The sequence below is a fragment of the Megalobrama amblycephala genome, linkage group LG16 (genome assembly GCF_018812025.1).
Source record: "Megalobrama amblycephala isolate DHTTF-2021 linkage group LG16, ASM1881202v1, whole genome shotgun sequence".
Taxonomy (NCBI): Eukaryota; Metazoa; Chordata; class Actinopteri; order Cypriniformes; family Xenocyprididae; genus Megalobrama; species Megalobrama amblycephala.
In genome coordinates, this window is record NC_063059.1 from 20,437,304 (window position 1) to 20,454,154 (window position 16,851).

Sequence of the window (16,851 nt, forward strand, 5' to 3'; positions counted from 1 at the left end):
CACATTTGTCAAATTAGAGGTGCCATATATTGTTTTTTGAGCTAGCAGGGCCCGTTATCATGCCAGGTACTACTGTAGATGAGTCAATATGCTTCTAAATTACACTTTTATGAATGATAATTAATAATTTCTTACCAAATCATGACTTCAAAGATTCAAAATCATGTACTAAATGCTTACTGAAAAACAAAATACATTACACTTTCAAAACCTTTTAATTTATTTCTTTCAGCAGCAAATAAACTCAGTGCTGAAAAGTCAGGGAATATACATGTACAACATCACATTATACTCCCCTTTTATACACATACAAAATAATGCAACAAGCTTGAAATATGTACATTTTTGAAGACAATAGTCCTGTTTTTACATACTGAGTTATGCTCTGAAGTCCTGCAGTTTCTTTCAGCGCACTAACATTTTTGTAAGTCCTTCAGGATTTCAAAAACAATATAGAAACTGGAACTTAAACCATAAGAAAGGGAGCAAGAGAGAATATTGACTCCAAAAGTCTACTCAGATTTGTACACTCATTTTACAGTGACAGGAAGTCCGACTGCATCCTTCAATTTCAAAACAACACACTTCAAAAAGGTCAGTGTCTTTTTCAGTCCTTTAGGGTACTGGATTGGATTCGATTCCAAACGCAAAATATACACATAGGAGGAGGCCCAGTGCCATCAAGATGTCCTCACTCTAATCTGTGATTAACTGGCCATCCAACGTGAACAAAATGTGGTCATACTGCATGAGATGATCTTCCCGCAGGCTTTAGGCACTATCTTAGGTGTTGGGATGAAAGGAGGGCTGGTCTGAGCATGGCCCTGGAGAAGAGGGGATAATAGCATTAACCATCTTCACATATTTATTTGAAAGGCAAACCTTATAAGCTAAATTAATTTCAACTACTGTCATATACAACTGCTCAAATACTTTTGGCCATTAACTGGAAATGAATGTAATTTTCTCTTCACATTGATAGAATAGTTTGTGTATTATCATTTGTATAACAAAATGTGCAATAAGTGTCGTGCTTTGATTAGATTGTGCTTCACACAATCAACTGTAGTCAACTGTTCATGGCTCACCTCAATGTCAAACAGCAACCCCAGGTCCACCTTGAACAGTGCAGGCAAGAGGAGAATAGCTGCTTCCAACTGTAGGCCTTTAAACAAAATAACATCATTAGGTTAACATAACATGGGGGATGCTTTTACCCAATACTTTTTTTGTTTTGTTTTTTAAACATTCATTACTATGTGTGTAAAGCTCAAAGTATACTTCGTATTTTATGCGTATGCTTTTTCTGAACTCAAAACAAATTAAGATCTTTTTGATGAAGTCTAAGAGGTTTCTGTCCCTCCAATGATGAGGGTGAGTAATTAATGACAGAATTTTCATTTTTGGGTAAACTAATCCTTTAAAGGTGATTACCCTTGCACAAATCAAAGCAATTCTCAAACAACACAACATGATATTCATACAACTTCACATTTGTACGAGACATACACTAGAGCTGCAGGATTCTGGATAAAATGAGAATCATGATTTTTTGGTTTCAAATAGAGATCGCAATTCTCCCACGATTCTAAACAGACAACTAAAAATAACATTTAATTTACTAGTTCTAGCAAAATATTAATAGCTGGACTCTAATTGCCGGAAAATGTTTAATTTGAATGAATTATTTTTAAAAAATGGTTTTGAATATATTAATGGCTCATTAATAAATACTTGTTTCACTACTGGATGAATCAGGGTTTAACCTTATCCAATCTATTGAATGAATGATTCAATGACAACGTCACTGGTTGCCACCTAGTGGCTTAACAAGGTAATTTATATATGACAGTTATTTGAAGCACCATGTTAGTTTCGATTTGCTCTATTTTGATCGCTATCTAATGTCCAGTGATTATATCCTAACTGTAAACCTTTATCTTATTACTTATGTGATAATTTTAATATTTGTGAAAAAAATCAAATAACCAAATCCTTGAATAACTACAGTGTGGATCAAAACTGCTGTCTCTGGATCAGTGGCAGCATGAACACTGAATGTTTTTGTCAAAGGTTTAATAGACACAGGCGGGTCATTAATAAAGTAGGATCGCGTGGGTGTTTGAATCGAGATTGCGACCTTTCTACGATAAATTGTGCAGCTCTAACATATATATACAAAGTAAATCAAAGGGGTTTCGGACAAGCCAGGTTGATGATGTATGTCATACCTAGAAGCAGGGCACAAGCTGATGTAACTTAAGTAAGTTGATTCAAAACTTTAACTCCCTCAATGTCAGCAGATGGTTCATGAAGTTCTCCCCCTCCTTCCAAATAATGAACATCGCCATGGTGAGCTGCTCCTCAATCATCTGTCGGGTTATCCTAAAATAGTGAACATAAAAAAAAAAACAAATTTGGTCACCTTTTGCTAGCATAACTACAAAATACACAAATTTAGACTTATTTTTCTGAAAATAAACCAAAATAGAATATTCTTACGTTCAACTCAGAAAGTACTCCTTGATGAGGTCTTCAGGACTTTCTCTCAGGAAAAAGATAAGGGCCTTCAGGACACACTTCTCAGGTGAATGTTTTCAGCCTGTGATAAAGCAATTGTGATTATTTTTCTTAATTAAAAAAAAAAAGCACAATAATCTGTAATAGGAAATCAAATTTTTGCAGATATGCAATCGCAAAGGACAAGAAAAAGAAAATAATTCATATTAATGACTGGCCAAATTTGCAATTAATATATTTATGGACAATACCAGCAACACTTGTGGCATTGAGGGATCAAAAAAAAAAAAAAAATAAATTAAAAAAAGGAGCTAAAAAAAAATAAATTCTTTATTTTTCCAATGCGTTTCAGCATTTCGTCAGTGCTAAATTACTACAGATTAATTAAGAAATGCATCTGAATCAGTCATTGGTTTCATTTAAAATTATGAATTTATAATATATAATTATAAGTCTGAAAATAAGACATGCATCAATTAATAAATTAGCTTTACACCCTAATATATTTAATCATTCTTGATTAAAGGGATATTTCACGAAAAATGAAAGCTAGCTGTTAATTTACTTACCATCAGGCCATCCAAGTTGACTTTTTTTCTTCAGTAGAACGGTAAAGATTTTTAGCTGGAACTGTGATTAATTTAATGTCAATGGCTACTGTCACTGTGAGAATAAAAAAAAAAAAATTAAAAATTAATACAAAACAACAAGAAAAAAAGTCGCATGCATTTGAGATGGCATAAGAGGGGGTTGATGAATGTTTTGGAATGGATAATTCTTAGTCTAAAGTTTGTTAATGAGGATAACATTCAAGTCAATATACAGCATTAGATGGATTTTATTCAAACATGTCCAACATTGGTAATTCATATTATATATTAACAATTATAGCCGTTTTTATAGAAATTACTTACCATGTAAAGTTATTGCAAAGTGTCCTTAGTCGTCAAACATTGTGGAGCTTTAGATCCTAAAAGGGGGAGGAGAATCAGTGTTTATAAATGAAAAAAAAAAAAAACTTGTTTGCTGCAGTGCAAGTAATTAATTAGTAGTGTAAATACTCAGCCATTTCATTCTACTAAAAAAAACAGGATAAAAAAACACCTCGCGCTAGTCAAATGAAGTAAGCCTTAAATATGTCTTTACTCACACACTTTCTTCGTCATTTTGGTCGAACAAATAGATGAATAAATCAGAGCTAACGTGAAAAAGACAAATAAAAGAACTGACAAACATTACTTTAAAAACCTAAACTCAATAATTGTAATGCGAGGATCCCCTGCGCCTCGACTCGGGCGTCTCTCCCGCTCCCCACGCACTTCCTGCCCGCAGCATTTCAAATAGCACGCGCTACATACACGGTAAAGGAGACGTTTCTTTTAAAAATTATTTAGAGACATATTTACATGGTCCAAACTGAATACATTTCTATAGAATAAAACGAGTAAATGCAACATCTTGTATAGAATAGAAATATTCAATTAGCGCTAACCTTTATAACGTTACTGCAGGCCGCGCAAATTCAAAAATTCGGTTAGTTACGATTTCGTTAGTATTCATGTTCACAAACAACGCTAATTAACTCATAAACCGCTAAAATACATGTTCAACCTTTGCATTATCGAGTATATTAATTAAAACATTTCCAACCTACCTTATTTCATCCGAGTCCAGGGGAAAGAAAATGGCGGCCGAGCAGAAAACTCCAGAAAGTCTCGTGAGTCATGACGTCAGAAAAAAAAAACCGTCTTTCACGGGGTCCTTAAAGAGAAATTATCCTTTGGCTGAAAGTGAGATATTTGAGTAGTTGAGTGTACAATATTGAGAGCAATTCGCAGAAAGACGAAGTAATTAGACTCAAATAGTTATAGCAATCCAACTTACACCCATATTCACTTACAGTGTAGAGGGGCTTGGGGACAAAAAGGTTGAGAACCAGGTTATGTTTAGAAAATACACTGTAATTTAATGTTGTTTTTAATCCTTTCCCCAACTAAACTAAGAGAATAAGAGAGTTAGAGAACCTTTAAAGAACTATACAGAGGCTTAACAGGTTCTTTGTATGGCAGTGGTGCTATATAGCACCTTAACCACAGCAAGGAACCGCTGAAGAACCACTGAAGTACCGCTGAAGAACCATACAGGTGCTTTACTGGTTCTTTATAAGGTAGCGGTGCTATATAGCACCTTAACCACCCCAAAGAACCGCTGAAGAACCGCTGAAGAACCATTTTTTTTTAGAGTGTACTGTAGAATCTGAGTACAGCATAGTACTGTAGATTTTGTCGTTTTCACAGCTTGTTAGGTCTACTGTATTCTTAATAGTTCCCAACTGTATGGTCCCAAGCTGTGTAGAGTACGTTACTGTATATTTTCAATGCATTCTGGAAAAAATATTAGCCTACTGCACTAATTGACTGTGAAAAACAACCACACACCTCCTCACGCATGACAGGCTCATCATCAAGATGAAAGCCCACAAGAGTATGGTAGGTTAACTTTTTTCTCTTTTTTTTTCTCTCTATGTTTTATTCTGATGTTATTTGCAAGATATAAAGCTACATTTTAGTTAATAACTTAACATAAAAATATGTGATCAAGCGTTCATTTTCTGGCCTTTTCCCTTTTCCTCCTGCAGCGTGGTGAAGATGAAAGTCCGAGGATGTTTGAGTTAATAAATATAAACATCGGAGCAGGTGAGCATTTCCCAATTAAGCCGCACTAACTAGAATTTTCCTTCTGCAGCGGTGCTGGCAGACCGGCTGGACCATCGCGAGATGGCGGAGCCGTTGTGAAGACAAGATTGTAGGCTACCAAGATTGTACCATTTTGTACCAAGATTGTTTGCAAGGTATAAGCACGTTTGAGTTTATAAATGTCCTAAGAACATCGAAGCGGGTGCTCAATTCCCTGTTAAACCGCACTAAGCTCTTTCCTCCCGTAGCGGCGCCAGCGCTGGCAGACCGGCTGAACCAACGTGAGACAGGCGGGAAGAGTCGTTGTGAAGAGGAAAAGCATACGAGAAATTGGTAGGTCCACTTTAATGTAATCGTAATTTGTAATGTAATTTTTTTTTTGTTTTGTACCGATGTTGTTTGCAACTTCAAAGTATAAATAGGTTTGGTGCTGGCGCTCATTTCCCAGTTAAGCCGTGCTGACAGCATTTTCTTCCCGCAGACGGGCTGAACTATCGTGAGACAGGCGGGAAGTCGCAATAAAGAAGACCCTTTTCTTTAAAGCATGTGGTTTTAAGATGTAAGATATTCGTTGGTTATTGTTGTATACTAGCTTCTAATTAAGTACTTTAACTCTTCAAACTTTTTTTTTTCTTTTTTTTTTTTTCATCATTTATTTTCCACTAGTAAAATGTGTTAATGTGATTTTAGTGGTATGACTTTAATTGTATGTTGTTAATTGATGAAATTAATATGCTGGTAAATCTGTATTGAAGTTCAGCTATGAGATGTAAAAGATGAAACCTAAATAAAGTTGATGTGAAGCAATAACTTATTGAATATATAACAGAAAAATTAAAATAAATAAATAATAAAATGAACTGTAAAAATAACTACAGTAGTTTTAAGCATAGGCTAGGTATAGCTTAATGCTGTACTTTATTTTAGAGTATGATTAAAACTACTGTAGGCTATTTATCTTTACGGTACGATGGATAAAACTTTAAAAGTGCTGTCTGGCAGTGATTTGACTGCTTCTGAAACATCGTTTCATCTATATATTTTATAGGTCCAGTACAGTAACATATTAGGCGTTAACGTATAACATAACTGTATAACTAACATAACTCTCGGCAGCAATATTGATCAATCCACCACAGTTTTTAATCAAGAGATTTTAGGGATTTACGTTAGAAATGACAAACTACCTGCATGCGGAGAATAGCGTCCTGGACAACACACAGTAAACTACCTTTCTTCTGTTTGTTTATTAAAAGAAACGTGTTGGCTAAGTAAAAAAAAAAAAAAAAAGTTAGACAAAAGCAATTAAAATAAGTTTTTCACTTACCATGTAACCGTCGTTCTAGCCAACATGCGCTTTGTAATCACTCGCGCGGGTGAAATGCGGCACTTTGCAGACTGGATAAAACTGATCAGCGCATAAACCTTCAAGTTTGCTGTTTTTGTCGAATGTAGGCTATCTGTTTGGTGGGCTGAGTCATACGAATAGACTTTCAGAATCTAAATGAAACACTGAAACTTCATATGATATGATATTGCTCGTCAATATAAGAGATACATTTTGACATGACAAGTTCCGCAGAAATTGCAATCACGTATAAACCTATAATTAGACAGATAAACCTGTCGATTTAAAGAGGTTGCTATTACACTGTTACACAATTGATATGTCTACCTGATTGGGATAGTAGCCTATATTTAATGCATTTAGGTTGAATCAGTGATAGTTAATAAATAATAGTCCTATTTTGAAAGATGTGCCAAAGTAAACACTTAAATATAATGTACAATATTGTAATAATTTTAAATTATGTAAATATGCTATAAAGAACCCCAGTGAGATTTGTCAGATTCCTGAGAGGAAAGATCTGGGGCCTCATATATAAAAATTTAGTAGATTTCATTGTAAATGTGTGTGTATGCACAAAATTATGCTTATGCACAAAAGTTTTCTAGCTTTTTAAAACCATGCCTACGCCAGAGCAGAAATATTTGTGCAGTTTTTAAAAAGAGGAATGATCATGCGCCTAACTCCTCGATGTAATTAAAACATTAAAACGCTGCATGCAACAGGAAAAGTGTTCAAAAGCAGTGCATCGACTACATTTAAATTCATATCATATTTGTTTAACTTCTGTATGATGGCTTTATGTAATTTCAGGGATTTTCCAATAACGAGAGTGGCATATTTAATTTAAATATATCAAATGTAAAAGAGAGCTTCAATTATTCTATAATAACATGGTGCAAGAACTTTTTTTGTTCTTTAGATTAAAATAGGCTATTTCTCAGAGAGAGCACACATACCTTTCAGTGCTTCAGATCTTATCAGAGGGGGAAAGTGCCAGTCCCCAGAACGTCCCCCGAACGTCCATGTGTAGGATCCTCTTCGCGTCCCGCGGACGTCCGCAAAGACGTCCTCCGGACGTTCACGGGGACGTTCACAGGACGTTCAGCGGCCATTCGGGACGTTTAGGGGACTTTCGATTAAGTCATCTTATTGTTTTTTATTTGAGCCTACTTCTAGGTTAATTAAAAAAAAAAGATAACAAACACGTTGTAAGGAGCAAAATTTATTTATTTATAAATGAACAGTTTTATAATTGTTGTGCTCTTTCCGTGTGTGTGTGTGTGTGTGTGTGTGTGTGTGTTAGGCAAACATGCAGTTGTTTGTGCACGCGCGTCTCTCGTTGTCAGCTGTGGTAGTCTGATGGCAGTTTTTTCGTTGGCTTCTAACCTAAAACGACAAAATGAACACATTCAGTAATGTATCAGGTATTGTTTGTCTATTAAAAAACATTTGTTACTGACAATTTGGATTTCGTGAGACCAAGATTAGTGCACATTTGAAGATAGGCCGTAACGGTCAGCCAGGACAACAACTTCAGCAAACGTTTGTAAATGTAATCTTGTCATATAATTTAAACTTTACAAGATGAACAGTCGTTATGGTAGCTAATGTCTGCTAAACTAAAATTTAAAATACCTTTTCAGCCGACGAAAGAGAAAACTCAAGGCCTGATCTGAGAAAATCACCGGCAGGACCGTTAACTCTCAACGCAGCTGAGCGTTGCCATGGATACATGCGAGTACCCTAAAGAATGACGTCACTCGATCGTCACTTGCTTGTATCTCCCAGCTGTGTGGCTATATTACACTTTTTGCCACATGCTTTACCTGTCTTAAGTGTAAAAAATTAAAGTATTTTTTTTCCCTAAAATAATTTTTTCTTTAATAAAACAATGTTTGACAGGTATTTATGGGTGTAGGAATTGTCTTACCTGTGTTATTTTCCAATTTCTTTGCCAGCAATGTGCTTTTCCATTCTTCATCTTTTCTTTGCTGCATTCATCAGTTGAAGTCAATAACATTATTTTAGAGCTCCATGGGATTAAATTTTCTTCATGCATGGAAATACATAAATTGTATAGCCTTATATTAGGTATCTTATATTCAGTAGCCTACTATTGAGGGGTATCATGATTGTGATGTTTAATATGATAACTGCTGAAAGCACACATGATCTGATGACGTTACTCCATTATTTTTTTCCCATAGGCTAACATGAAAGTTGTTCATTTTTAATATTTACTTCATTTTACAATGAAGGGGTCATTCTACAGAAACGTCCACTTTTCTGTCCCTAGACTTTACAGAAATATTACACTTGAAAACATTTTAGGATTGCATTTTTTATATATATTTTAATATGAAACAATATGTTATTTAAACAATTAAATTAAAAAAAACAATTGAGCCATGTGGCAACATTTGTTTTTTAATTATAATAATTCCAAGCGCCACAGAAGTGCTCGTCCTCACAGTCATGTACAGAGGAAAAGTGCTTTATTTTCAGCTCAGAAACAGGTTTTTCTACCATTTAAAATACAATAATGTATGCATAACTATCAAATATATAATGTAAATGACATAAAAAACCAAATGCCAAATAAATATTATAAAATATATAATGAATGTAGTGTAGTTGTCCCCTGGTGTTGTGTCACTGGTGTTTCCTTTAACAAAAATCTCTTATTTTGAAATAAATAATCACACTGATGACATCACTTGACTTCCTTCTTCCTATTTCCTGAAGATCAATGTAGAAAGGCCATTGGAAAGTTCACTACCTCTTTTCAGTTATCAGAAATTTTAATTAGAAAATCATAATTTCATATGAAGCTTTTAGTTCACTGGTGACCTACTTTATTGATAGGGAATTCAATAGAATGCAAATGGATTAAACTACTTAATTTAGTGAATATATCATGATTGACAACATGTGGATTGATGCCTTGCAGCAGCCATTTTGTAAAAGACATTTTTCATGAACATTGTCACTGGTGTTACCTGTTTATAGATAAACTTTATTTAAAGCTATGTATTTAGTTCTTTTGCATAAAATAGCACTAAGATTACATGATTATACCTTTTCTTTCTCATTATTAATCCTCCTTTGTGCAGATATGGCTAATTGGCTGCAGCTGAGAAGCAGCGACATTAAAATGTCTGTAAAATACAGTGTATTTTACAGACATTTTTTAAATGTTTATGATCTTTTATTGACTGCTTTCACTAAGTGTCAGTGATAAGTCTTTGATTGTATACTAAATGTAAAAAATTAGTCATATACTTAACTATAGGTGAAAAATAAGGATCTTTGGTCTTACACATACGTCACTGGTGATTCATTTTGTCACTGGTGTTACTGTTTTTTGTCTGTCACATTAAATAAAATGTGACATGATAATAATTTTACATTCATTGAATTCTGCTACACTCAAGAATTAAGATGTAAAGGATTGCATCATTACTTGTTTATAACTGTTTTTCAAATATTTTCATTGTTATAGCAAATACAAGGTTGCACAATTGAATTATCATAATTCAATCACACTTTTAACTAACCTGATTGAAATAAAAAAAAACACAATCTCATTTTGTGCATTATCATTATTTTTTCTGTAACACTGACTGCATGTGCTGAAAAAAATGAGAAATAATATTTCATAAAAACGTTAAAAATGCCAGAGAAGTAAGGAAACCAGTGACAAATAAATAAATAAAGCTGTCATTTGTATTCATAAAATCAATGTGTAATATAATAATGTGGTCTAAGTTTAAACGTTAGAAAAGAAAAAAAAAAAAAAAAAACATTTTAAGACATTTTGTCATACCAAAAGTGGATTTTTCTGTAGAATGACCCGAATTCAAATACTATTTTTACTTGCAGTAGAACCATAATATCAACCTGCACAGCAAAACAATCATGGTTTCTGTAAAATCCCTTATCATATTTAAAGGGATTTTTAAGGAACACGACCTAGGCCTATTTTAAATCCAATAGGTTTAGTTTAATTTGTCCTTTGTCTGAGTTGCAAGGTGTCAGGTCTGTTGATAAAAGGCAAGGCATGGGCTACTGGTTTTTGCAAGTGTTGTTATGGAAATATCAGATGAGGGACGTCAGAACTTTCGCAAACTGGAACTTGAATGTCCTCCGAACGTCCGCCAGCGAACTTTACAAAGCGGACCCAATGGGGACGTCCCCCGAACGTCCGCCAGCGAACGTTACAAAGCGGACCCAATGGGGACGTCCCCCGAACGTCCGCCAGCGAACTTTACAAAGCGGACCTACTGCGGACCTAAAAGGACGTTCAGAACGTCCAGGGGACGTCCCTTGTTTGTCACCAAATTCGGTTCACACATCACCGCTGTCCTGCTGTTTATACAACAACACAACACTTATTTTGGAAAATGTATTTTTGTAAAATTTCTATATTTTTTTTTATGAAACAAGTGTAATAACTATTATGAAAATGATATTCAGTAGCTTGACTGTAATACACTAGTGTCACCAAATTCAGGGGCAGAGACTCAAGCCCAACCCGCCCAACCAACCCCCCGTGTCAGTAAGTTATTGGGTATTTTTGTAGTATTCGCTAAAAGATAGTATTCAGGTTTTGCACTTTGCAGACGGTCCCTTCGGATCTGCGCCTCAGCCGTCAGCGCATAGAGATCAATGTTTTGTCCACTGCGGAGAAAAGCTGGTTTTGAGGAAAATTAGGTTGTAGCTGCTTCTCTTTATTACTACGATTGAAAAGATGTTATTTGTGTAGTAACAGCGTTTAGATCACGAGTTATGATCCAAATTATAGAATCTGTGAATATGTGGCGAACTTTAGCTACTTTTAACGTATGTTAGGCTACATAACACAGATGTATTACAGTGACACCCGTTCATTATTGCTGTGAAAAGAATCGCGCTTTTGGGGTTATTCATGGTCTGATCCTTTTACACTTTTAAATGTCCTTTTAAGGTTCGATGGTTGAAGGTTCAGTAGAATAATGTAATCACATTGTACCCAGATTAAAAAAAAAAAAAAAAAAAAAAAAAAAAACGTATTATTGCGGAAGTTACAGCCATAATTCGCGCAAAGCGTCATGGGGTGTAAGAATATAGCCTAATGTGGAGAGCGAGAAAAACCCCGCTGCAGGTGTTCATGAAACTATTGATTCGCTTATTTTGATCAAGGATCCGCTTAAGGTATGGAATGCTTTTAAATAGCCTAAAGTTGGTCATATACAACCGTTTTTATGATAAGCAGGTTCATATTATGAACTAGATAAATTGGATTATGTTCGTGGTGCGCGAGAACTTTCAATGTCTGATATAGCCTATCCCCAACACATCCTAAAAAAACACAGTTTAGCGATTCTTTTTTGGTATCCGTGCCATAGGAAAACGTATGTGACATACACATTTATTTTACATTTTAAATGTGAAGGAGCCAAAATGATTCCTCTTGCTTTTTTAATTTGTTCGTAAACCTAGATCTTCCTCCCGCGGGCCCTTAAAGTCTATGTCTTTGACTTTTAAAAGCCTAATAATAGCCTAAATAAAGGAGGCTATGAAACGTAACTTTTGGTATGGCAAGATGTCTTAAAATGTATTTATTTTTCTGAGATTTAAATTTAGACCACATTATTAGATTACCCTTTGACTTTATGAATACACATAAATTACAGCTTAAATATTTTTTGTTTTGTTTTGTGCTTTTATTTAATGACCGCGTGTTTTTTTTTTTGGTTTTTTTTGTTTTTTTTCCCCACTGATGTTACCTTACTTCTCTGGCAATATTTAAGGTTTTTATGAAATTTTATTTCTCATTTTTTTTCAGCACATGCATTCAGAATTACAGAAAATAATGATAATGCAAAAAAATAAGGAGATTGTTTTATTTATTTTAATCAGGTTTGTTAAAAGTGTGATCGAATGATGTTAGTTCATTTGCGCAACCATCTATTTGCTCTAACAATGAAAATATTTGAAAAACAGTTATAAACAAGAAATGATGCAATCCTTTAAATCTTAATTCTTGAGTGTAGTAGAATTCAATGAATGTAAAATTATTATCATGTCATATATGACACATTTTATTTAATGTGACAGACACAAAAACAGTAACACATTGAATCACCAGTGACATATACATAAGAGGGTCATTCTACAGAAACGTAGACATTACAGAAATATTACACTTGAAAAACACTTTAGGATTACAATATATATATATATATATATATATATATATATATATATATATATATATATATATATATATATATATATGAAACAATGTTATTTGAACAATTAAGCCTTCTTGACCTACTTTATTGTTAGGGAATTTAAAAAAAAAATACAAATGGATTAAACTACTTGATTTAGTGAATATACTATGATTGACAACATGTGGGTTGATATCTTGCAGCAGCCATTTTGTAAAATACATTTTTCATAAAAATTGTCTTTGGTGTTACCCGTTTAAAGATAAACTTTATTTAAAGCTATTCGTTTAGTTCTTTTGCATAAAATAGCACTAATATTACATGATTCTAACTTTTCTTAGTTTAAAGTTTAAATGTTAGGTCTAAGTTTAAATGTTAGAAAATAAACATACATTTTCTCAAGAGCAATTTTTGAATGGGACACAAATAATACAGCCAAAATTTTACTTATAAAAGGATATATGTAATGTTACACAGAAGAAAACCTTACTACTATTATTATTGTAGCATGAAGACTGTGCCATTATGCTCATTGTTTCTCTTTGGTTCAGTGGAAAAAAAAAAAAACTGACTAAATTGACCAAAAAATTCTTCTTCAAAATCATTTATTTATTGGAATATTTTTGAAGTTGTTTACAACCAAGTCACCAAAAGATGATACACATTGAGCAAAACCCAGCACACAACAGTAAATCAATTAGCCTTATTACAGTTCACATATTCTTATCACAGTGTTAATTGTTGTTGGTGTGGGTGACTTAGAATCCAACAAGCTATTGTAAACAAGCTACCAAACAAGCTAGGTAACATTATAATCGCTAAAATAGCGGACTCACGAAAAAAAAAAAAAAATAAAACAAATAAATAAATCATGTTATCTTTTTTTTTATTTTATTTTTTTTATTACTAATTACTCAGCATCGTCAGTATTATAGAGAAAATAATCACTTCATCCTTCATACTTACTGGAGCTCCTCTCAACTGTACTGTCGAACTTTTCTCTCCCGCCGGCGCCGCCGGACTTCTACACACACGAGTGTGACATGAGCGGTGGACTAAACCACTGTGAGGCAAGGGAGGGGTGACTCAAAATGTTTTTAATCTTAAAACGCCCGTTTGCATTTGTTTTGATTTACTACTTACATAATTATTTTAAGTATATATCATTTATTTACAATACTTAGCGTGATTTTTAATTATATTTTTTTTGGGGGGGACAGCACTGCAGATAGGGGAGGTCCTGACCTAAAAGCTGCTGTGTGACAAGGTGTACAGCTAACAAGCTAAAAAACCCAGAAATAAGTTTTCATAAGCTGTCGACCCCAAAAAACGAATGTTTAAGGACACAAAAGTGGATACAGGCAGTGAGACAGAGCACAACGGGTCATATTACTATAAGAAATGCATTAGAGGGGAACGTAATCGGCGACAACATATGCTAAACAAACCAACAAAAACAAACCATTCATTATTTTTAACCATGTCAAAGAATTATTTCACTTGTCCCCGAATACGTTCCCCTCTAATGCATTTCTCATAGTAATATGACCCATTGTGCTCTGTTTCACTGCCTGTATTCACTTTTGTGTCCTTAAACATTCGTTTTTTGGGGTTGACAGCTTATGAAAACTTATTTCTGTTTTTTTTTTTTTTTTAGCTTGTTAGCTGTACACCTTGTCACACAACAGCTTTTAGGCATTGTTCTGTTTTTTGTAATAAGTCAGAAAAGACAATGAGGCAGCCTCACGCAATACAAAGTCAATGGAGACGGTTGGATTGTTTTCCCCCCCGGTGGGCGTGATTTTCAGACTATGACGCGTGTCACTCTGTCTCTATGGAGGGTATGCACGTGACGTCACCGTCGACCGTTATGACTGCGGTCACGTCCATTGAGTGGCAAAAGACTGAGCGGCAGCATTGGTTTTCAGCGTGAATGTCGCGAAAAACACACAAAACACATCCAAAACGGAAAAGAGCTTTGCGACTGACTGTACAAATAGCTTTGACACAAAACCTGAGGTATATATTTAAAAAATTGCAAAAGCTACAGAAAAAACCCTGCTGAAAAAAACAATAGAAACCATTACAAAAATCCTAATGGTTTCCACTACAAAACCATTACAAACCATCAGCCATTAACCATTAAAACCATTACAAAATGGTTTCCATTACGTAGTGTGTTTTGGGCACATTCCATTAGGATTTATTGGTTTGTATTGGTTTCCATTACAGATTTGTATTGGTCTTTATTTGCACATATTTAATGGTTTCCATTGCAGTTTTTGTATTGGTTCTAATGGTTCCATTACAAAGTTGTATTGGTCTTTATTTGCACATATTTAATGGTTTCCATTACAGTTTTTGTATTGGTTCTAATGGTTCCATTACAAAGTTGTATTGGTCTTTATTTGCACATATTTAATGGTTTCCATCACAGTTTTTGTATTGGTTCTAATGGTTCCATTACAAATGTGTATTGGTCTTTATTTGCACATATTTAATGGTTTCCATTACAGTTTTTGTATTGGTTCTAATGGTTCCATTACAAATTTGTATTGGTCTTTACTTGCAAATATTTAATGGTTTCCATTGCAGTTTTTGTATTCGTTCTGATTTGTATGTTTAACTGGTAGCTGTTAATTAGGCCATTGATTAATTAAATAATTTAAATTATTACAACAATTATACACTGGTTTTGTCCTTGTGGCTTAAAAAAAACGCTCAAAAATATATAATTTTAATTGATATAAACTCAGACCTGCCAACCTTGGAAAAAATTTTCGAGTACCAGTGTGATGGGACAGGACACGGTTTTTTTTTGGGGGGGGGGGGGGGGGGGGGGGGTCATATATTTTTTTACATTTTTGAGAATACAATACACAAAGCACAAACACACACCCATCTTCGTTAATCTAATTTTGACTGTTATTTTATATTTTCACTACACCTGCTCAAAAGCATTTTTTTTATTCATGATTAATATTGCATTGCATAATGTGTGCTTATACAAACTGACAACCACAAGTGAATCACATTCACATATTTAATATGGACTAAAACATGTGCTAAAATATTTGGATATTGGAATAATATTGGATATACTAAATCCCACAGAAAAAAAAGGTATCTATTTGTAACATGTTTGTATTGGCTAACCTTTAATCAGCGAATGTTTGTCTTGTTCAAATACAGCATATTTATAGAAAACAGTTAACAGTGAATAGACAGTACCCATAAGTGCAAAACGAATCGAGAATTCAAGAATATCAAGAAGTTAGTTATATAACGAGGGGTTGTGTTAACTAAAGAGTCCGTCATTTACCGAAACTTAAAAACACGGGTGGATAATTAAAAATGTTTTCTGACAAAAAAATAACACAAGCAAGAACAAATTTTAAACCAAGCACGTCAATTTTCATTTTACAATGATCTTCCCTCTCTGTGCTCGCGCGCGTTTGTGTGTATGAGAGAGAGCTCGCGCAGCACTGCGACAACGGTGCTTTTAAATGCATAAGTAACTAATGTGATAGTTTTCTTACAAAATAAGTAGGCTATGTAACATAATTAGGTACTTTAGTTAGTATTAACACAATAACGCAACACATGTAGGCTATACGTATCAAGAGAATAAATAAATAAACGCCTGTTTCTCCAGACTCGCGCTTGTCAGTCAGTCACACATCACAGCACTTTCATAATCACTAAGCCATATAGCGATTTCAATTTTATTTAGATTTGTTGTTCAACATTACTTGAGCATGTTATACCCGTTTACCTCAAGGAGTCAGAAGTACCGTGACTGCTGTACTGTCCTCGCTTGAGAATTCAGTCACTGAGACTGCAGGAGTGGAAGGAGGATCGCGCGGGACTTTGTGTTGCTGTCGATTTGCAGTCTCTTTTTATTGATAGGTCAATCATCCCCGCTTGCTATTTGGGGAAATGAACCCAGCGATATGATTGGTCAAACTCTTTCTTTTGCTGGATTTGAGCACTACGCGTGCACAGAGGACTCACCGGGTTTTTGCGTAGTATAGAGTGACAAATCGTACCAGCGTACTTTGAGGTCAAA

General features: G+C 34.3%; 2 long non-coding RNA genes across 2 annotated transcripts; one reads left to right on the forward strand and one right to left on the reverse strand.

The window, feature by feature from the left end:
• Positions 1 to 363: 363 nt before the first annotated feature.
• On the reverse strand, positions 364 to 3,509 carry LOC125249394. The gene is made up of 6 exons (XR_007180552.1): positions 3,435 to 3,509; positions 3,090 to 3,183; positions 2,503 to 2,602; positions 2,232 to 2,385; positions 1,089 to 1,165; positions 364 to 824 (listed from the first exon to the last, which is right to left on the reverse strand). It is a non-coding gene; the product is annotated as an uncharacterized LOC125249394 (long non-coding RNA).
• A 113-nt stretch (positions 3,510 to 3,622) lies between these two features.
• On the forward strand, positions 3,623 to 6,009 carry LOC125249395. The gene is made up of 3 exons (XR_007180553.1): positions 3,623 to 5,371; positions 5,465 to 5,549; positions 5,698 to 6,009. It is a non-coding gene; the product is annotated as an uncharacterized LOC125249395 (long non-coding RNA).
• Positions 6,010 to 16,851: the final 10,842 nt, after the last annotated feature.